Source organism: Hemitrygon akajei, chromosome 5, assembly GCF_048418815.1.
Source record: "Hemitrygon akajei chromosome 5, sHemAka1.3, whole genome shotgun sequence".
In the NCBI taxonomy this organism is placed as follows: Eukaryota; Metazoa; Chordata; class Chondrichthyes; order Myliobatiformes; family Dasyatidae; genus Hemitrygon; species Hemitrygon akajei.
This window is the reverse complement of record NC_133128.1, coordinates 144,395,605-144,418,225: the sequence shown is the minus strand read 5'-3', so window position 1 is coordinate 144,418,225 and position 22,621 is coordinate 144,395,605.

The window sequence follows — 22,621 nt, the reverse complement described above, 5'->3', positions numbered from 1 at the left end:
AAATGGGTTGAAGATCCATCAAGGGAGGACAGGTGCCTGAGGGAGCAGGGATGGGCCTTCATATTGACCAGTACTTCTTGCGAAGTCAACCAGCTAAATTGAATGAAGCATAGTGACCGGACAGAAACCAAAGTTCGCAGAGCATCAGCACCCCTGTCACTGAGGAGGTTAGCATCAAAATCCCAGCTGAGGAACCCACTCAACCATCAACATCTCCTATGAGGAGGACAATCAAAGGGCACAGACCGCTCATGAAGTGGCCCAAAACTGCTGATAAGAAAGAGTGGGAAGCCATCAACAACGACTTGTGAAAATTTTGGAGCAATTAAAAGGAACAGCAGAAAAGATGTAGGATGCAATGGGAAGCATCATCTACTGCTACGGGGAAGAGGTGTTTGGAGTCAGCACAAAGAAGAGTGGAAAGACATTATAACAATCAATGAGGTCCAGGAGGCAGCAGGAGATTGAGTGACTGGTTGAAGAAAGAAGACAGCTGAGGAAACAGTGGAATAAAGCCACAGTTAGTAAGAAGGAAGACCTCAATCAATTTCAAGTGGACATCAAGAGCCGGCTGACAAAGTTGTGAAGAGCTGGGAATCTAAGGAAACCGTGCAGAAAGAAAGAACAAACAAGAACACAGTATACAAAGACCCTTTTAAGTTCATTAAATGTCTCTTTACACCAGAAAAAAGTGGAACTTTGAAAACATCAAAGCAAGAACTGGAAAAGCACCTGGAAAAGATTCACAATGACTTGAAAAGGCAGGAGGAACATAAGATCATTCCATCCAACATCCTGTCAATTCAGCCCCCAACCTACCATCTGGACTTTGCCCCTCTAAGAAGAGAAGTGGAGAAGGCAGTCTGACGGGCAAGAATGGCTTCTGCTCCCGGTTCTAATGGGGTACCATATAGGCTTTATAAGAACACACCGGAGGTCTTACGGTTTCTCTGGAGGTTCATGAGGATAGTGTTGCAGAGGCAAATGACACCCAAAGCATGGCAAAGGGCTGGGGGTGTCCTGATTCCAAAAGAAAAAGATGCAGAAAATATCAGTCAGTTTTGAACTATCTGCCTTCTGAACGGTGAGGGGAAAATCTTCTTCACTGTAATAGTACAGCAGCTGACCAACTACCTGGAGAGAAACAAACACATTGATACATCTGTACAGAAAGCAGGAATTTCAGGGTTGTCCGGGTGATTGGAACATACAGGCATAATATGGCACCAGATCCAAGCAGCTAGGAAGGACAAAGGAAATCTCTATATGATCTCCCTGGACCTTGCCAATGCATTCAGCTCAATTCCCCATGCACTCGTCTGGGAAGCATCGGCCTTCTCCCAGGTACCAGAGCCAATCACAACGCTGGTGAGGTTGTACTTTCAAGACCTGCAATCTTGTTTCACAACAGCAGATTTTACCACAACATGGCAGAGACTGGAAGTAGGCATTATGGCAGGTTGCATTGTATCACCCCTGGCCTTCACAATGGCCATGGAGGTCATCATCAGGGCTTCAAGATGGGTGGTAGGTGGTGAAAGAACAAGTGCTGGTCTTCGTTGTCCCCTTTTAGAACATGCCTGGCTGATATAACAACACTGACTGCTACTTCAGCATGCACCAAGCGACTACTTGGAAAGCTGCAGGAAAACATCAAGTGGGTCAGAATGAAAATCAAAGCCAGCAAGTCACAAAGCATCTCCATTGTCAAGGGAAGGCTGCAAGACATAAAGTTCTTCATTGGTGATGATCCAATTCTAACAGTGTCTGACCAGCCTGTCAAAAGCCTGGGTAGATGGCACAACACCAGACTCACGATCAAACAGCAGGTGCAACAACTAAAGTAACACATTGCCAATGGCCTGGATAACATCAACAAGACCATTCTGCATGGAAAACTGAAGCTCTCGTGCTCACAGTTTGGACTCCTACTCCAGGTGATGTGGTCACTCACTGTCCCACGAACAACCGTGAAGAAGCTCAAGCGAACCATCATGTTGTTCATAACGAAATGGCTCAGTGTCTAAAGGTGTATCAGTGATATCAGTCTCTATGGCAAAGGAGTGCTTGAACTACCTTTCACTGGCCGTACAGAGGAATTCAAGCGTTCTAAGGTGCATCTACAGATGACACTCAAAGACTCTCATGACAAGACCATCAGTAATGCTGCATGGATCTTATCAACTGAGCAGAAACGGACCCCAGCTGATGCGTTGCGGCAAGCATCAGCAGCCCTTGGGCATAGAGACATTGTGGGGCAAGTCCAACAGGGCAGGGGTGGCTTTGGCCTGGCAGCAAGTGGACCCACCTGGCACAAGGTCACCAGAAGATGGTTGTTGAGGAGCTGTGGTGACAAGAAGAGTCAGACAGAAGTGCAAAGGCTGTCTCCCTGGCTAAGCAGAGGAAATGGATGTGGAGGGAAAGCAATGAGAGGGAAGAGAATCAACTGGAAGGATATAACCGTATACCAATTACAGCACGGAAACAGTCCATCTCGGCCCTTCTAGTCTGTGCCGAATGCTTACTCTCACCTAGTCCCACCGACCTGCACTCAGCCCATAACCCTCCATTCCTTTCCTTTCCTGTGGGAGATGGAAGCAAACAGACTTGGCTTTCTCATCAGAACTACATATGATGTGCTTCCTTCACAAAAAAAACCTCCACCAGTGGTTCAGTGAGGACCCATCTTGTTCCTGGTGCCCAATTCCAGCAATCCTCAAACATATCTTGGCAAGGTGCAAAACCAGCCTCACACAAAGCAGATACACGTGGCGTCACAACCAGGTCTTGAGGAGTCTGGCACCAGCAATCAAGGCCAAGAGGATAGCTGCCAACAAGAGTTTCATTACAAAGAAGAAGTTCAGGAAACAGAACTTTTTGTCCAAACGTTTGTCCGAATATTATTTCTCCAAGCTGGGAAGAGGGTATAACTTGAAAGAGAATAACATGAGAGGGTGCAGCGAATAAGCAATGCGTTGAGTTTGGGCCCAGGAATCCACCACCAGTACAGGTTTGCTTACTGTCCCTTACTGCAGTCCCTTACTGGGTTGTGATTTTCCACAATTCTAATCATCGGGAGTCTCAGCACTTCTATAACAAGATAACAGCATCCTCAGCACAAAATCAATTGTATGCTGTGCTATTAAAAATAAAACATAAAGGAGAATCTTGGGTTTCCTGAAAGCTGTACAAAGTCCATCACTTTCCTCCTGGACCACCCTGTGCTGAACTCCCTGACATGGGGAGAAGGCTGAGCATGGGCATTGGATCCAGCAGCAGGTGATGCCTCTTCTTGGCTTCGCAGCAATGAACATATGGCCTGAACCACCCGTGGGGTGATGGAGAAAGTCAAGCATTGGCTGTGATTGTTCAACCTGCTTCGGAATTTCCTTTAAGCCATGACAATCAAAATAAAATCTACAGATGCTGGAAATCTGTAATAAAAGCAGTATATATTAGAAAGACTCAGGAGGTCATTCAGCTTTTGTGGTGAGCCTGAAAGCCCAGATATCCAGTACTAGCAACAGTGCCTTCCACACTGTTATCAGACTTCTGAACCAATCACCTCTATCATCTCCCCTTCCCAGTGATGCTGACACAGCCTCAAACTCTGGTTTCTATCTCCCTCAGTTATTCCATTATTGTCAGTGAGGCATTTTTTTTCTGCAAAAATTAATTGTGAGCTGCTATCATTGCACTATGCTGATGTTTTGCACTCATTATCGTACTTATTGTAGTATGTATACTGTTCTCTCTGTGAACTTCATGCAAGCAAGGAATTTCAATTACTGCCACACAAAAGCTGTGAGAGACACAAAAGGATTTATCCAATAAACCAGATCTTCGGAGTAGTGTCTCACTCTAGTCTCCCAACACAATGGTTTATATTATTTGAACACAAAGATAATAATAAATGATTAATGACAGTTGCAATAGATATAATTATCTCCTTTAGCACTTTGAATGCAGACATGTAATTTTGCAGAAATATATATTTACAAAGGTAGCATATCCCAACTAAGCAGAACCCTTGTAAATACTCAACACCGACAGCAGGTTTGCGAGCTTCTGAGCACAAACTCCAGACACCCAAGATATGCCTCTTTTGTTACAGTGTTCAGCAATGGGTCCCTGAATGTGCAACCTGCCAAATTAAGTGACAAAACAGCCCTGTCCTGAATTGCACTTTGTGATAAGGATATGCCTTTAATGCTGCAATAATGCAGGAGTGGTCCACTTAACGCCTACCTTGATCTCATCCTCAATTCTTCAATGACCACCAATCAACAAGAATATTCATTTAAAAACGCAAACATGAGGAGATCTGCAGATGCTGCAAATTCAATCAATACACACAAATGCTGTTGGAATGCAGCAGGCCAGGCAGCATCTATAGGAAGAACTACAGTCGACGTTTCGGGCTGAGTCCCTTTGTCAGGACTAACTGAAAGAAGAGAAAGTAAGAGATTTGAAAGTCGGGGTGGGGGGGAGATCTGAAATGATAGGAGAAGACAGGAGGGGGACGGATGAAGCTAAGAGCTGGAAAGTTAATTGGCAAAAGGGATGCGGAGCTGGAGAAGGGAGAGGATCAGGGGACGGGGCGTTGCTGTCTTTGCCTGCATAGTTTCAATGGTACAGAATCAAAATGTCTTATGCTCAGCGACTAGCTTCAATAATCTTACAGTTAAAGGTAAATTGTGAAAAGGTTTTATTTTCTGAAGACAGGTTCTCATTTATGCATTATTATCTGTTACCCTGTAACACTGATGCCACACACAGAAACCATAAATTAAATAATTAACCATTCTGTTAATCTCTGCAAACGTTCCTGTGTAATTAAAGGTAAGTGCGGTGATAGCCAGGGACGATGGTCGGAGCTGTGAAGTGGAGGTTTAATTGAAATCCTTGTTGTTTTTGTGCTTTGCATTCTCTTGACAGGATTTTCCTATTTTCTTCTTACTCTAACCATGAAGAAAAGGGACAGAAATCATGTGGTCAGTTTTTTGTGAAGCTTCTGAATTCCTAATTGAGCTATCAGCCAGCTATCTCTAAATCTGAAGACTTTAGATTCCATAGTTGATGGTTGTGCAAAGAGAGTTGGTTAAATTAAAGAAAAAAAATCCTCTCCAGCAGCCAGCCTTCCCCAATAGAAACATAATGCTGTTTCTGTTGATTGGTTTACAGAGTCAGCTGAGTTGATCCATACGAGAGATTGGCCTTCAGTCATGGACTGACAATGGCACTACAGATAAACCCAAAATGAGACTGTGCTGTGAACAACCCAGGAGATTATTTTACTTTTGACGAGCTCTTTTAGCAGTTTTCTTTACCTTATCCAATGTAGAAAATAACACTTTCACCAGGCCATGTCACTCCGCAGATGGAAAAAAAATATCCAGGAAGCTCTATTTAGAACCATAGAACCATAGACCATTACAGCACAGAAACAGGCCTTTTGGCCCTTCTTGGCTGTGCCGAACCATTTTTCTGCCTAGTCCCTCTGACCTGCACCTGGACCATATCCCTCCATACACCTCTCATCCAAGTACCTGTCCAAGTTTTTCTTAAATGTTAAAAGTGAGGTTGCATTTACCACTTCATCTGGCAGCTCATTCTACACTGCCACCACTCTCTGTGTGACGACACCCCCCCCCCCAATGTTCCTTTAAAACTTTTTCCCCTTCACCCTTAACCCATGTCCTCTGGTTTTTTTCTCCCCTAGCCTCAGTGGAAAAAGCCTGCTTGCATTCACTCTATCTATACCCATCATAATTTTATATACCTCTATCAAATCTCCCCTCATTCTTCTATGCTCCAGGGAATAAAGTCCTAACCTATTCAACCTTTCTCTGTAAGTCAGTTTCTCAAGTCCCGAACATCCTTGTAAACTTTCTCTTCACTCTTTCAACTTTATTAATATCCTTCCTGTAATTCGGAAACCAAAACTGCACACAATACTCCATATTTGAGCTCACCAATGCCTTATACAACCTCACCATAACATTCCAACTCTTATACTCAATACTTTGATTTATAAAGGCCAATGTACCAAAAGCTCTCTTTACTACCTTATCCACCTGTGATGCAGCTTTTAGGGAATTATGTATCTGTACTCCCAGATCCCTCTGTTGTACTGCACTCCTCAGTGTCCTACCATTTACCTTGTATGTTCTACCTTGGTTTTTCCTTCTGAATTGCAATACCTCACACTTGTCCACATTAAACTCCATCTGCCATTTTTCAGCCCTTTTCTCCAACTGGTCCAAATCCCCCTGCAAGCTTTGAAAACCTTCCTCACTGTCCACTACACCTCCAATCTTTGTATCATTAGCAAATTTGCTGATCCAATTTGCCACATTATCATCCAGATTATTGATATAGATGACAAATAACAATGGACCCAGCACTGATCCCTGTGGCACACCACTAGTCACAGGCCTCCACTCAGAGAAGCAATCCTCCACTACCACTCTCTGGCTTCTTCCATTGAGCCAAAGTCTAATCCAATTTACTACCTCTCCATGTATACCTAGCGATTGAATCTTCCTAACTAACCTCTCATGTGGGACCTTGTGTAACTTCCCATAGTTTCAAACAGGGGCAGTGGTTTCTGACCATAGCTTGACCTTTACTTCTCAGAGCTCTTCCAAATTTACCAAGGAAAAGGATTTACCTCTCAGTTTCCACACAATGGACTAAATATTTGTCAGGCAAGTTAAACACAAGAACTTTATTAGGAGCAGGAGTAGGCCACTTGTCCCCTCAAGCATGTCCCTCCATTTAATATGATCGTTAGCTGATCTATCAAAGCCTCAGCTCCTTTGGGCCATTTCTCCAGAGCATCGGTTCACAGATTTTTCTGCCTCTTCATGTATCTCTGATGGTTCGTAACACTCTGGGGAAGAGAGCGCCAGTGACTCACAAACTTTGAAGAGTAAGCCTTGCCTTTCCAGGGTTTGCCCAGATGATCAGGATTGTGAGGAACCTGACCCTTTGGCAGGTAAATTGTGTTGCTGTGGTTGTGATGACTAGGTGCGTGCGTGTGTGTATGGTGGGGGAAGGCCAGCTGTTAAAATTCCAGACCACAAGCTTAACCGTACTTGCCTCTCACCCAACTAGTTCCTCTTTCAATGGTGCCGTCTTGGAACCAGAAGTCTAAACAGCCCCTGAGCTACGAGTCAGTTATGCAGATATATAATATGCATGTGCAAATCAAATTTTAACTGAATTATGTTCCCAGGGACACACACACACACACGCCCACACACACAGATGAACATCAAGTGCTGCTGGCAGATCATCAGCACAGTGAAAGGCATCCCTTGGTCTGCCCAAACCATGATGGTCTGCCAGCTCATCGAGATGTCCATGGAGGGATGCTGCCAAATGGCACATTCCCTGCTTCAGAAGTACGTGCTGAGGGATGCACTAAAGGTTGGTGCATCCACCGCAAGGGCTTGGTGGGAAAGGACCACAATATTCGGTTCTTACACTCCTGAAGAGGGAAGGGTCGGGTTGAGTGAGGAAGCCCCTCAATTATATTATGAATTGTGTACAGAATATCGTATATCACCCCATGGGGTTGCAAGAGTTGTAACAGTTCTTTTGGTTTTAATGAATTTCATAGAAAACCACTTAAAGTATTGCATACGAATATAAGAAGGAAAAGGAACTGCACAGTTTATTCTTGTAAATATTTTAAAATTATAAGTAGAGTTTATTTTGATATATAAACTAATGTAGATTTGTCATAGATTTAAGTACTTATATTTGCTTGAGTCATGCACTAACATGGGATAAATATTTTTAAATTACCTCAAACGCAGGTGGGTGCAGCAGAGGGAAAATAGAGTGGAAGGCTAAGAATACTTCCCTTGAGATTGTATGTAAGAAATATAGGAGAGAAAGCGGATTCATTTTCAGCCCCCGTTTCTCTTTATTTCACTAACTATTGGCAATGCCAGGAGGCAAGTGCGTGGGGAATAGTTAGAGGAACTACTGGACAAGGGAAAGGTCCAGCTTTTGCTCCTCTCCCCCAGAAGTCACTTGAAGCATAATGAAGTAACTGATTAAGCGTCATATGCAATACTGGTGGACCAGTCTATAGCAGTTCCCTTGGAAGTGGATGACAACTCCAGTTGTGTAAACCTTTGTGAATCATAGCTAAGAAGCTGCCTGTTTGGTCCTTGCCTGTTACATTTAAAATGTCATTATCAGTTTGCTGACTTAATCTAAAGTTCCTGAAGATGTGCAAGAAATAACTCAATTATTCTTTTGTTAAAATTCAATCTATCAGCCATAATATCTCACTTTTATCTAGTTCCTTTAATGTGGTAAAGTGGTCCACAGGACTTCACAGAACACAGTCAAAGTAAGCTTTATTATCAAAGTACGTATGCGCCCAACAGCCACTTTATTGGGTACATCTGAACACCTGCTCGTTAATGCAAATATCTAATCACCCAATCATGTGACAGCAACTCAATGCATAAACGCATACAGACATGGTCAACGGGTTCAGATGTTGTTCAGGCCAAACATCAGAATGGGGAAGAAATGTGATCTAAGTGACTTCGACCGTGGTATGATTGTTGGTGCCGGACAGGTGGTTTGAATATTTTGGAAACTGCTGATCTCCTGGACTTTTTACACACAGCAGTCTCTAGACTTTACAGAGAATTTTACAATAAACCAAAAACATTCAGTAAGTGACAGGACTGAGGGTGAAAATACTTTGTTAATGAGTGAAGCCTGAGGAGAATGGCCAGACTAGTTCAAACTGACAGGAAGGCAACAGTAAGTTAAATAACCATGTGTTACAACAGTGGTGTACAGAAGAGGATCTCAGATTGCACAATATGTTGAATCTTGAAGCGGATGGGCTACAGCAGCAGAAGACCATGAACATACACTCAGTGGCCACCATATTAGGCACAGGAGGTACCTACTAGGGTGGCCACTAAGGAGGTTACCATATACTACCTTGAGATTCATTTTCTTGTATGCATTTATCAAAAAATAAATAAATAAAATGGAATTCATGAAAAACTATACATAAATAAATACTGACAGCCAATGTGTAAAAGAATGCAAACTGTGCAAATAAAAAAAATACTGTAAGCTTGAGTTTCAGAGTATGTGTAAGTGATAACACATAAGGAATAATTAGGATGAGTGGAGTCAGATTTCAAAATATGTCTTAAAAGGAGTAGTGGATAGCAGAAGCAAGGAGGCTCTGGGAAGGGATTCATTAAGTTGGAGCTGTTTGAGTCACAACCACCAGCAGCAGAATTGAGAAGGGAAAGAGGCCAGAATGAGAGGAAAATGAGCATGGCAGGGAGATGTAAGGCAGAGATGGCCAGGAACATGAAAACTTTTGAAAACTGTTATGTACCCCGTAACTGGGTCATTTACCAGCAAAGATAGAGAGGTCCGTTGAAGTCTGACGGTACTATTTTTAACAGTATTTATTCATAAAAATACACAAAAATAATATCAATGCAAACATACAGATAATATACGTCGTCAATACTAAATCTAAAAGCGCGGGTATAATAATAATCAATAAGAAATAGCTCTATCGTTGTCTAGGGGATAATGTATTGTCCGATGGAAATATAAAAGTCACTCAAGTTCATGCAGGCTGCTTGTTGGAGTCAAGAGAGAGAGTTTAAACTTGCCCATTCCTTTTATGATGTCAATCCTTCGAGAGTCGTTGGGGCTGATTTCTCCTTTGTGTTAGCTAAAGCCGTCCTTCCGTGGCAAGGCCCACCAATTCCGAGGCAAATGGAAAAGGACGCACGTGGACTTTCCACCGGCTTTCGCTATTTCGCTGTTACAGGATTTCTAGCGTTTCTTCTGGTGCGTCTGAGGGGCTGTTCCCACAGACCCTCTTTTATCCCCACTCACGGGGTCTCAGATGTCAATCAGGGTGGAATGATACCATCCCCCCAACCAGCCCACGTTGCCTGAGGGCTTCCACGAAGCACAGTACTCAATACACAATTCCGTCTCCAAGAGACAATGGCCGTTTCCTGTAGCTTTGTATCGCCGAGGGGCCAAGACATTCCAAACGTCTCTCTCTCATTTCCTGGGTCTCCTGACCTGAATTAATAGCGATCTTGCAATTCTCAAAAAGGAGGGGGCTACTTTGGGACCCTTCGACCCCTCAGAGTTGGGCACAGGCGTAACACCCCCTTTCTTCAACACGTTTTTACCATCGGTAAAAACAAAGTACCGTAGATTTCGCACTACAGAGCGCACCTGATTAAAAGCCGCTGGCTCTAATTTTAGAAAGAAAATCAATTTTGTACTTGTACAGGCCGCACCGGATTTTAGGCCGCACTGGATTTTCGGCCGCAGGTGTCCCACGTTGTAATATGAGATATTTACACAGAAAGATATTACACGTGAGGATTTTTTAACTTTTAATTAAATCCATATGGTAACATAAACAAATACATATTGCAAATGCTTTTTTTCGAACCGTGCCTGTAACGCGGCTACTTTTAAATATACGTTGCGTATACTTTCTTACTGAACAACATTCCAATATCTCCTAACGACTGGTAAAAAATATATATACTGCAGCCTACCAGGAAAAGTTATTGATAGCCTTTAACTTAAAAGCAGCGTTCGCTCAGATCTAATGCCGCTCGCCCCCTCCTTCCCGTTTATCGCAAACCGGCATTTTTCCCACAAGACGCGGTGAAACCGGGTGTGACGTCATAGCATCCCGCGATGTAGTACAGAAAACAAATATAGTTAAAACTCTTCTAACTTTAACTAGAAATTACTAACAAATGAATTACTAAGCGAAAATATTATAAACTAAATTACTGCCATAAAGGCAGCACAATGCTTTTCTTCGAGTGTTTTCCATGTTGATGAGGGTGAGTACAAATGACTGATTTACAATAATTTAATTGTGAAAGTGCGCTTGATTTATCGTACAATTTCATTGGACCTCTGTGAACTACTCATCAATTTTATTGGTCTACTGTTACGAGGCAAAATGTTTTTGGCGGCATGAAAAAAAATCATGCATTAGCCGCACCGTAGTAAAGGCCGCAGTGTTCAAAGCTGTTCAAAATGTGGGGAAAAAGTAGCGGCTTATAATCCGACATCTACGGTAATACAGAGTCTTACAGGATTTTAGAATCTAACACAATACAAAAGTTTTTTTCTTTCACTACAGAGTAATACAGTTATACATTCAATTCAGCATCTAAACAGTTAACGATTACATTGTCACTTCCTTTAATATCTTAACATCTTGTACCTTACTAAAGTCTTGTAGCATCAGACTTCAATTTAATAACCACCTATTGTTAGTTCTTATTTTTCTTTAGCAAACAAAAACTAAAGAGTTGTGATCTTAGCTTACGGGTATACTACAAAGTTCATGCAAATACTAATCTTTATGTTACTTTCAAACTTAACAGGCAGGCTTCCATGGGGGTTGTCTTTTATTATTCACATGCTTTGTCGAAATCCCTTAAAGCCGGCTTCTGCTATTTAAAAATGGCGTCCCCATTACCCCTCGCCTCTTTTCCGGTTAATTCCCACGTGGGGAGCTTGTGCACCCTGGCGAAATAGGCTTTCGTCCGCTCCTTTCATAGGAGTTATTTTATCAACAATGTGTTCCAGACTTAGACCATTTCCCGAATTTCCACCCAATTCTTTAATTTTACGCAAGGTGCTAGTTTTCTCTTCAGGGCCCTTCAGGCCATTAGTTTTCAGCTTAAACTCTTTGCTCAAACAGCATTTCAAATTCTGCCTTTTCACACCACACTCTGGAATAACAATAGCGTGTGGGGTCCCTTTACCTTCCAACTCAACCTGTAATTGATTCACAGGCTTTGTGGTACCGAGCCATTGTCTCTGTAGCCTGGTTGCTGCTTCTGATATCAGTCCAGCCTTTAAATTTTCTTCATTCAATTTGGGAACTACACAGACCCCTTTTCCTTCTATAATAATATTCACCCCACCACCTTTGATCTCCTCACTAACTTTTACCACACCTTCGAGCACAAACACCTGGGAACTCTCACTTCCCACTATTACCAAAGTTAACCCTTTTTCCACTGAACCAAGCCCGTCTGACCCACAAGGACTGCATTCCTTTTCAACTGAATCAAATACCTCAGACTTTTTCTGAGCTCCATTACTAGATTCAGTACCACGTGCATCCACATCTTGGACACACTCAGACGGGACATTTGCCTCTTCCAGGCTTTCAATACCCGTACCCGGTCCAAATTCTAAATTCCCCTGATTCTCCCAGCTACTCTCTGGGCAACTCCCTTCCGGAGTAAACTCACCCCCGCGGGCTGAAACAACCTCATCTGCCAACCCAGCAGACTTCTTCAAGGTAAGGGCACCCTTTTCATCTAGGACTGCCCTCATTTCATTATCAGGGACACCTTTAGAATTTTCCACTTCTTCAAACAGTTCTGCCAAACCAGACAGATCATCCATGTCCAACCCTGGACCTTTTAACAGCTTTATCTGTTTCTCATCTTTATTTCCTGCCTCTAGAACTTTTCTCCTCGCTAAGGGTAGGTCTACCTCCTCTCCCTTACTCTCTTTCACTTTACTACTCTTAGTTTCACCCCCCTCTAAACCCTCGTGGTACAGGGTCGGTAAAAACGTCTCGGCCAAATCGATACTGGCCGGATTTAAACTGCTCTCGTTCTCAGCCTTTTTCGACATGCTGCGAGTGATCGCGCATGCGGGATAGATCTTTGAATCTAGGGGTGGGTCCTCAACATTTACAGGCTGGCTCGTCAGCTTCATTGCTGACCAAACCTTACCACCAGCTAAATCATTACCCAGAAGGACGTCCGCGTCAGTTCTCGGGAATTCTGATCGCACCCCCATTTCAACTGGTCCAGAGACTAGCTCACAATTCATAATGATCCTATGCAAGGGCACCATTTCCGTCCCTTTTCCTATTCCTTTCACAGCTACCATTCCCGTCTTGCGACCAAAATCCAGTACTTTACTGCTAATCAATGACAGTTCAGCACCCGTGTCTCTCCAGATTCACACGGGAACTGGTGGGTCTCCCTCTCTCACAGACATGGTTCCGTTTGACATACAAGTCTCAGACCCTTCTCGTACTCTGTCTACCCGGGGCTCTCTTGTCGATTTACTGATTACCATGGCACATCAGATAGGGACGGCTGCTTTCCCTTTTCCTGTCTCCTTCCTCGGAGCAAAGCACCTAGATGCAATGTGTCCCCCCTTTCCACAATTAAAACAGGTCAAGCCCGAAAATCTCTGGCCGTCTTGCCTCTCCTCCCCAACCTTACCACTAGCTCCCGGCAGGACCTCTGCCTCAGCCGGCGGGCTTTCTCTATCGTTCCCACGGTCTATCTGGGAACTTTTATTCCAGGAAAACTTTGTCTTGTGGGTTAGGGCATATTCATCTGCGAACCTAGCAAATTCGGAGATGGACTTATTCGGCTTCTCATTCAAATACATCCGGATATCCTCCGAAACACCGCTTTTAAATTCCTCAATCAGAATTAACTCCCTGAGACGCCAAAAATCCTCTTCCAATATTTCTGCTGTACACCAGCGATCCAAGAGCACACCCTTCTCATAGGCAAACTCGGTATACGTCTGATTCCACCCTTTCTTTAAATTTCTGAACTTTTGTCTATATGCCTCAGGTACCAATTCGTAAGTCCGGAGAATGGCCTCCTTTACTTCGGCATAATTCTCCGCTTCTCCCTCCTCTATGGACAACGCCGCATATGCTGGTTGTGCCTTCCCTTTTAACACACTTTGTAACAACGCCACTCACTGCTCGTTGGGCCACTTCTGATTTACTGCCACCTTCTCAAAAAGCAAGAAATAACTATCAACATCTGTCTCCTCGAATGGAGGTACTAACCTCAACTCCCGACTAACATTAAACCGCTACTCTCGGTCTGACCCTTGAGCTCTTCGCTCTTGCCTTAACTTCTCCATCTCCAAGTCATGTTGCCTCTGTTTCTCTGCCTCCCTCTCCTTCTCGGCTCTCTCCCACTCCTTCTCGGCTCTTTCCTTCTCCTTCTCGGCTCTTTCCTTTTCTTTTTCAGCTGCTTCCAGCTGTTTTAACTGAATTTCGTGCTCTCTTTGCTTCTCAGCTCGGTCCTGCTCTTTTTTCCCCTCTAACTCCTTTAGCTGGAGCGCCTGCTCCCTTTGTTTGTCGGCTCTTTCCTTTTCTTTCTCAGCTCTGTCTTTCTCCTTCTCAGCTGCTTCCATCTGCTTTAATTTAATTTCATGTTCCAACCTTAATTTCTCCAACTCTAACTGAGCCGTCCCACTAGCTGGTACCTTTTCAGGGATATTTTCCAATACCTCAGCTGCAAACACATTCTTCTCAATACTGAGTTATTGCCCTTCTCACCTCCCGCTTTTTTATTGACAACCTCACCTCTGCGAGGTTTAACCCCTTCGCCATATTTATCAAGTCTGATTTGGTGGCCGCCTGTAGCGCCTCCAGAGTCGGGTTTTCTATAAATTCACCCACGTCCATCTTTGCTGGTTTCCCGTCTGGCTACCCGCGTAACCAGATCCAAGTTTGGACTTACAAGCCCGATTCACTGGCCTCCCAATTTGGTGTCAAATCCCGAGACGAGAACCCCAATTGTTACGTACCCCGTAACTGGGTCACTTACCAGCAAAGATAGAGAAGTCCGTTGAAGTCTGATGGTACTATTTTTAACAGTATTTATTCATAAAAATACACAAAAATAATATCAATGCAAACATACAGATAATATACTTAGTCAATACTAAATCTAAAAGCGCGGGTATAATAATAATCAATAAGAAATAACTCGATCGTTGTCTATGGGATAATGTATTGTCCGATGGAAATATAAAAGTCACTCAAGTTCATGCAGGCTGCAGCCTTTTGTTGGAGTCAAGAGAGAGAGTTTAAACTTGCCCATTCCTTTTATGATGTCAATCCTTCAAGAGTCATTTGGGCTGATTTCTCCATTGTGTTAGCTAAAGCCGTTCTTCCATGGCAAGGCCCACCAATTCCGAGGCAAATGGAAAAGGACGCACGTGGACTTTCCACCGGCTTTCGCTATTTCGCTGTTACAGGATTTCTAGCGTTTCTTCTGGTGCGTCTGAGGGGCTGTTCCCACAGACCCTCTTTTATCCCCACTCACGGGGTCTCAGATGTCAATCAGGGTGGAATGATGCCATCCCCCAACCAGCCCACGTTGCCTGAGGGCTTCCACGAAGCACAGTACTCAATACACAATTCCGTCTCCAAGAGACAATGGCCGTTTCCCGTAGCTTCGTATCGCCGAGGGGCCAAGACATTCCAAACGTCTCTCTCTCATTTCCTGGGTCTCCTGACCTGAATTAATAGCGATCTTGTGATTCTCAAAAAGGAGGGGGCTACTTTGGGACCCTTCGACCCTTCAGAGTTGGGCACAGGCGTAACAAAACAAACACAAGAATTTCCACTAAGAGCTGCTACTGTGATGGAGGCAAGAACAGGTCCATTCGTGAAGAGGAAAGGTCCATGTAACTAAGGAAATTAATGAAGGCCGAGTGGAATACATTGTCTATATGGACTATAATAAGACTTTTGACAAAGTCCAGAAGGTTAAGGCATAAGGAATCCAAGGCAAACTAGCTGAATAAATACAAAAGTGGGTGGAGGCGTAAGGATGGATTTTTGAGCGAAAGTCTGCAATCAGTAGTGTACTGTAGAGATCAGTGTTGGGACCATTGTTGCTGTAATATACAGCTTAGATATGAATGTGTGCTTATGTAGGATAGGAAAACTGGTGCTGTTGAGGAGAGCAAGGAAGGTTGTCTAAGGCTACAAGAGGATATAGATCAGGTGGAAAGTTGGACAGAACTTTGGCAGATGGTACAACAAGGGTGAGGCGATGAAAATTGTGGTAAAACATTTCAATGAATGGTAGGAGACCTGGGACTGTAAATGAACAGAGAGACTAACAGTCTATAGTTCCCTAAAAGTGGCAGCATCGGTAGATAAGATGGTGAAGAAGGCATATGGCATGCTATTTAGGTCTGGATAAAATATAAAAGCTGGAGAGTTATGTTGTCAACTTACAAAACTCTGAACACTTTTGGCATTCTTCTGTCCAGTTCTGATCATCACAGCATCGGAAGGGTGGAGTTGTGCTGGGGAGTGTGCAGAGCAGGTTCACCAGGATGTTGTTTGGATGGGTTTATGTGGAGAGATTAGATAAACTATGCTTCTTTAAGCGGACATGGTCATCATGGGCCAAAGAGCTTGTTTCTGTACAATATAACTCGACAATCTTTAATCTCAGGGTGGATACTCAGGATGTGTGCGGCACAACTGGCTGGTGTGTTTGCAGACATTTTTAATCTCTCCCTCTCCCAGTGTAGAGTGCCCTCCTGCTTCAAAACACCCACCATTGTCACTATACCTAAAAAGACCAAGGTAACTGGCGTCCTGTCGCACTCACCTCAATAATACACAAATGCTTTGAGAGGCTAGTCAAGGACTACATCTGCCAAACACACACTGGACCCACCACAATTCACCTACTCACACAAACAACCAACTGATGACGCAATAGTCACTGCTCTGCATACTATCCTTAAACATCTGGAGAAGGATGCTTGAGAGAATGCTGTTCTTGGACTACAGTTCAGCATTCAACACCATAATTCCCTCCAGGCTCGACAAGAAGCTCAGAGACCTCAGCAGCTTTCATCCTACCTTGTGTAGCTGGATCCTGGACATACCGTCAGATCACCAGCAGGTGGTAAGAGTGGGCTCCCTAACCTCTGCCCCTCTGGCCCTCTACACAGGTGCCCCTGAGGACTGTGTCCTATGACTCCTCCTTTACTCTCTGTATAGCCATGACTGTGTCGCCACCCACAGCTCCAACCTGCTAATTAAAATTGCTGATGACACTACACTGATTGGCCTAATCTCAAATAATAATGAGGCAGCCTACAGAGAAAAAGTCATCACCCTGTCACAATGATGTTAAGAAAACAACCTCTCCCTGAATGTCACAATAATAAAGAAGCTGATTGTGGATTACAGGAGGAATGGAGACAGGCTAACCCCTATAGACATAAATGGATCTGGGGTTGAGAGGGTGAACAGCTTTAAGTTCCTCAGCATACACATCACCGAGGATCTCACGTGGTCTGTACAGCAACTGTGTGATGAAAAAGGCACAAGAGTGCCTCTTTCACCTGAGACAGTTGAAGAAGTTTCATATGCCCCCACCAAATACTAATAACTTCCTATAGGGACACAACTGAGAGCATCCTGACTGGCTGCAGCAGTTCCTGATATGGGAACTGTGCCTCCCTCAATCGCAGGACTCTGCAGAGAGTGGTGCCGACAGCCCAGCACATCTGTAGATGTGAACTTCCCACTATTCAGGACTCTTACAAAGACAGGTGTGTAAAAACGGCCCGAAGGATCATTGGGGACCCGAGTCACCCCAACCACAAACTGTTCCAGCTGCTACCATCTGGGAAACGGTACTGCAGCATAAAAGCCAGAACCAACAGGCTCCAGGGACAGCTTCTTCCAGCCAGGCCATCAGACTGACTAATTCATGCTGACGCAACTGTATTTCTATGTTATATTGACTGTTCTGTTGTACATTATATTTATTATAAATTATTATAATTGCACATTGCACATTTGAACAGAGGAATAACATAAAGAGTTTTACTCCTCATGTATATGAAGGATGTAAGTAATAAAGTCAATTCAATTCAAGTGGAAAACCTAAGGCCCAATATTGATGAATATCATTTCATTTTATTAAGCTATTTTTGCAGTATCCCAATAATCAGATTCAGATTTATTTATTACATGTACATGTTAATACACAGTGAAATGTGTTGTTTGTATTAACAACTAACACACCGGGCGATGAGTTGGGTGCAGTCCGCACGTCTTAGCACCAACGTGGCATGCCTACAATGCTTGGCAGAACAACACCATTGGGTGAGATTGCAATGTAGTGGTTACCGTGACACTATTGCAGCTCAGGGTGTCGGAGTTTGGGGTTCAATCCCAGTGCTGTCTGGAAGGTGCTTGTATGTTTTCCCTGTGACAGCGTGTGTTTCCTCCAAGTGCTCCGGTTTCCTCCCATAGTCCAAAGACGTACCGGATAGTAGGTTAACTGGGTTTTGCAAATTGTCTTGTGATTTGCCAGAGTGGAATGCAGGGAGGCACAGCTTGTTGGGCTGAGAAGACCTGTTTCGCACTGTATTTCTAAATAAAATTTAAAGAAATAAAACACAAAACACAACAACCAACAAAATTTCAACAGCAAAACAAGCCCCATTCCTCCCTCCCACTCACCCACACACACATGCAGTCCTTCAACTCTAGGGCAGGCTTCGGGCCTCTAGTCTCCAGGCTTCGGCCATTGGGCTTGGACTTCCAGACCTTCAAGCTTCTATCTTCGGTATCGACCCCCTGCCTATCTGACAATGAATACTTTGTGGTCAACATTCAGAGGAAATGTCAAGGTTGCAGATGGTACATTTATCCTTGTGCTAAGTAATTAGCAAACTGAGACGTTTGCACAACCAATGTGTACCGGAGCTGTGCTGTTTACAGTCTGTTTTACAGCCAAATGATGTCTGTTACACATAAAGAAACTGGAGTGTAAATAACGCATTTATTTTCTGTCAGAGCAGTGTGGATCTGTACACGGTAATTATTCAGTGAATTCCAGGCATTGGGTTTGGTAGTGAAGATAGAATTTGCATTGTCTCAGCTCAATAACTCAGCCTGCTCTTCTCCTCTTTTAAAAAAAAACTGATGGGGAGCAAACATTGAGAGTGGGAATCCTACATGTTTGCTGAAGTTAAATCATTTCTTTCCATCTAAAATTACCCTCATAATCTGTCTTAGTTAAGTCTGGGGTGTCAGTTCTAAGTGTGGGAATAAATAAGCTGTCTCGTTAGGATATCAGACTTTTTCACCAGTGTGGTTCTCAGTCACTGTTGGCTCTTGGTTTTGCTATTTGAAGTGAGGATAACTTCCTTCTGTGAGGCAGTACTTTGAATGAATAATGGAAGTCAGCAGCTTTCCGTCTGATAACTAGTTGGCTGCTTGATTAAAGAATACAGAACATAGAACACTAGAGCACAGTACACAGGTCATTCGGCCCACAAGGTTATGCAGACTTTTAAAACTGCTCTAAGATCAATCTAACCTTCATTCCTACATAGTCCTCTGTTTTTCTATTATTCATTGCCTGTCTAAGAGTTTCTTTAATGCCCCTAATGTTTCTGCCTGTACCACAATTGCTGGTGGGGCGTTCCATGCACTTACTTCTGTGTATAAGATCTTAACTCTGACATCCCCATCTATCACTTTAAAATTATGCTCCCGGGTATTACCATGTCCTCCTGGGAAAAAGTCTCTACCCACTCGATCTATGCCCTTTATTACCTTGCACACCTCTATCAAGTCACTTCTCATTCTTCTTTTCTCCAGAGAGAAAAGGCCTAGCTCGTTCAACCTATCCTTATAAAACCAGGTCTCTAAACCAGGCAGCATCCTGGTAAATCTCCTCCGCACCCTCTCTAAATCACGTCCACGTCCTCCCTATAATGAGGTGACCAGAACTAAAGATGTCAAATCTTGCTCCGTTTCTTTCCTCTTCATCTAAATCCTGCCACTCAGGTAGAAAGTGGTAGCTTCTTTGCAGACCTAATAAATTAAGAGCTTGTATCAATCATTTTTCACCATATCAGGTTGTCCAGGTTCCGCATGGTGAATGACGGTCCCTTTGATGTGCAGCCACTATTGTGGTTCAGGAAATGCCACACACAATGGACACACTGCAGAGTTCTCACACACCTCTACATTCTCTTTTACAAGTGCTGCATTTCACTCGGAGATCATGGAGAAACTTCCAATTATTTAAGTTCTGCATCAAGATTTCCTTAGCCTCAGCTCATGTCACAGGATCCCTTTCCATTTATGTGGCTTCCAGTTATTCCCGGAATTGTTCAGCTAAAAATAGCCACATACCTTTGGTCACACAAATCAAACGTTGTAAAGACACTTTGTGATGTGTCTGCAGCTCTGAAATTCTCCCCATCCTGGTTTTCCACTTACATTAGTCACAGATGGATAAGCAATTTTTGCCACTTCTTGGTTTCATTGGTCAATAAAATCATTTTTTAGATAACTGCAAGTTTATGACTCATAAGTATAGCAATTATATCTAATTCCACTCCACTCCTCTGGTAACACACCCCAGATATCAGCCACCGTCTGTGTTTAAAAATAAACTTTCCCCTTGGATCCCCTCTAAAGCTCTTTCCACTTTTATACCATCTTGTTCTCGAAACTTCTAACATGGGCAGGTGATATTGGCTATCTACCCCACCACAGCCTTTCATAAGATTATATACTTCTAACAGGTCACCCCTCAGACAACTTCAAAGCACATTAAACTGTTCTATTCAACCTCTCCCGTAACTAATGGCCACCAATTCAGGCAACATCTCTTCTTCACTCTGTTTATAGCACATCCTTTCTATAGTGTGGCAAAGACAATAATGACTTGGTTAGGGTTTTCAAGCGAAAATTTACTCCTGAAAATCTGGCATTGTAACAAAGGCAACCATAGGTTAATTATCCATGTAGAGTGTATGCACGTGTGTCACTGGAGCTAGTTTATTTACATTTGCACCCTTTGTCCTTAGTTGCCAAACTTTATGGAGTGCAGTTCCAAATGGACAGCCTTTCTCCGTAATGCCAACATTGCGTTCTGAGTCTGTCGCATGACTCTAAATGTAAGATTAAGGTAATCCTTCTCCCTCCAGTGAAAATTTAATACAAATTTAAATTTATACACAAAAATGTGTACCTTGTCTGGTTCTCAAACTTCCCATTTACCTGCAGTCTTCCACTCCTTTGCATTGTTTCTGTGCTATTCCAGAGGGGTGATCTGATATTTATCTTGCTTTTAAGTTGTGATGATCATGTGACTTCATGACTTCACTTTATTCAATTTAATAACGTTAACACTGGTACAGAGGAGATTTACCAGGATGCTGCCTGGTTTAGAGAGTATGGATTATGATCAGCGATTAAGGGAGCTTTACTCTTTGGAGAGGAGGAGGATGAGAGGAGACATGATAGAGGTGTACAAGATATTAAGAGGAATAGACAGAGTGGACAGCCAGCGCCTCTTCCCCAGGGCACCACTGCTCAGTACAAGAGGACATGGCTTTAAATTAAGGGGAGGGAAGTTAAAGGGGGATATTAGAGGAAGGTTTTTCAATCAGAGAGTGGTTTATATATATTTTTATATATATGTTTTTTATATGTGAGGCAGGGTTTGAGGGTCAGCACAACATTGTGGGCCAAAGGGCCTGTAATGTGCTGTACTATTCTATAACCAACCTCTCCACTTCTATTACACTTGGTCACTTCTAGAAGGCAATGAACAATTTCCCCACACTCTTATGCACCAAACTTTATTTAACTTTGATGTTTTCAACTGGTTACACAGTCAAGAGCTGATGTAACAGACAAGCAATGTCGAAGATTATTTGACCCACATTATTTTTCTTCCTGGGTAAACTTAATTTCCTAGTATCTAATCATTTGCAATGAAAAGTACCGTGACATTAGTTCCTTTCAATTCATTTGATTCGTTGACATGCAGTCACAGTCTAATGTGCAACTATCATTCAGATTTCTCTCTTCAGGATTGTTTACAAGATTATATGAACCTACTCGTCTAGAATGCCAGTCAAAGGCAGTCTGATGTCTTTTAACAAATAACAGGCTGAGCCCTTAGAAAGCTGACACCTCAGCAACTGTTTTTCTCAGCAAGAGCATGAAGTCACATGATCATCACAACATAAAAGCAAGATAAATATCAGATCACCCCTCTGGAATAGGAGAGAAACAATGCAAAGGAGTGGAAGACTGCAGGTAAATGGAAAGTTTGAGAACCAGACAAGGTACACATTGTTGTGTAGCTCCTCTCCCCAGGAAAAGTCTTCAAATAGTAAAAGGTTCAGCTCTGTTTCAATTTAATGATGTTAACACTGGTAAATCATCAATGTTTAACATCATTACTTCTCCAAATGTTACCATCACCATCATCTCCAATGTTACCAATTTAGTTCATGAAGATATTCCTCCACTTCCCGACTAAGCAGCATATAACTTGTATCCCATGACAGATATTTTCAGACTAGCAAACAAGAGCACAGCTATTTCCTGGAACTGACCCCAATGTGCCAGGACTTCAGGAAAGGGGAATCAGGAAAATACAGAGCCATTCTCACTGAGGTTCCAGCAGCTTCAGGTTCCTGGGAGTCAACATCTCCTGAAGATTGATCCCTGAAACAACAAGAAAAATCTATAAATCTATAATGAAAAAGGCACAATAGTGTCCTTATTTCATTAGGACTTTGAAGAGATTTGATATATCACCAAAGGCTCGAGCAAATCCCTACAGATGTACAGTGGAGAGCATTCTAACTGGTTGCATCACCATCTGGTATGGAGGGGCCACTGCACAGAGTCAGAAAAAGCTGCAGGAAATTGCAAACTCAGCTATCTCCATCATGGGCATGATCCTCCCCACCA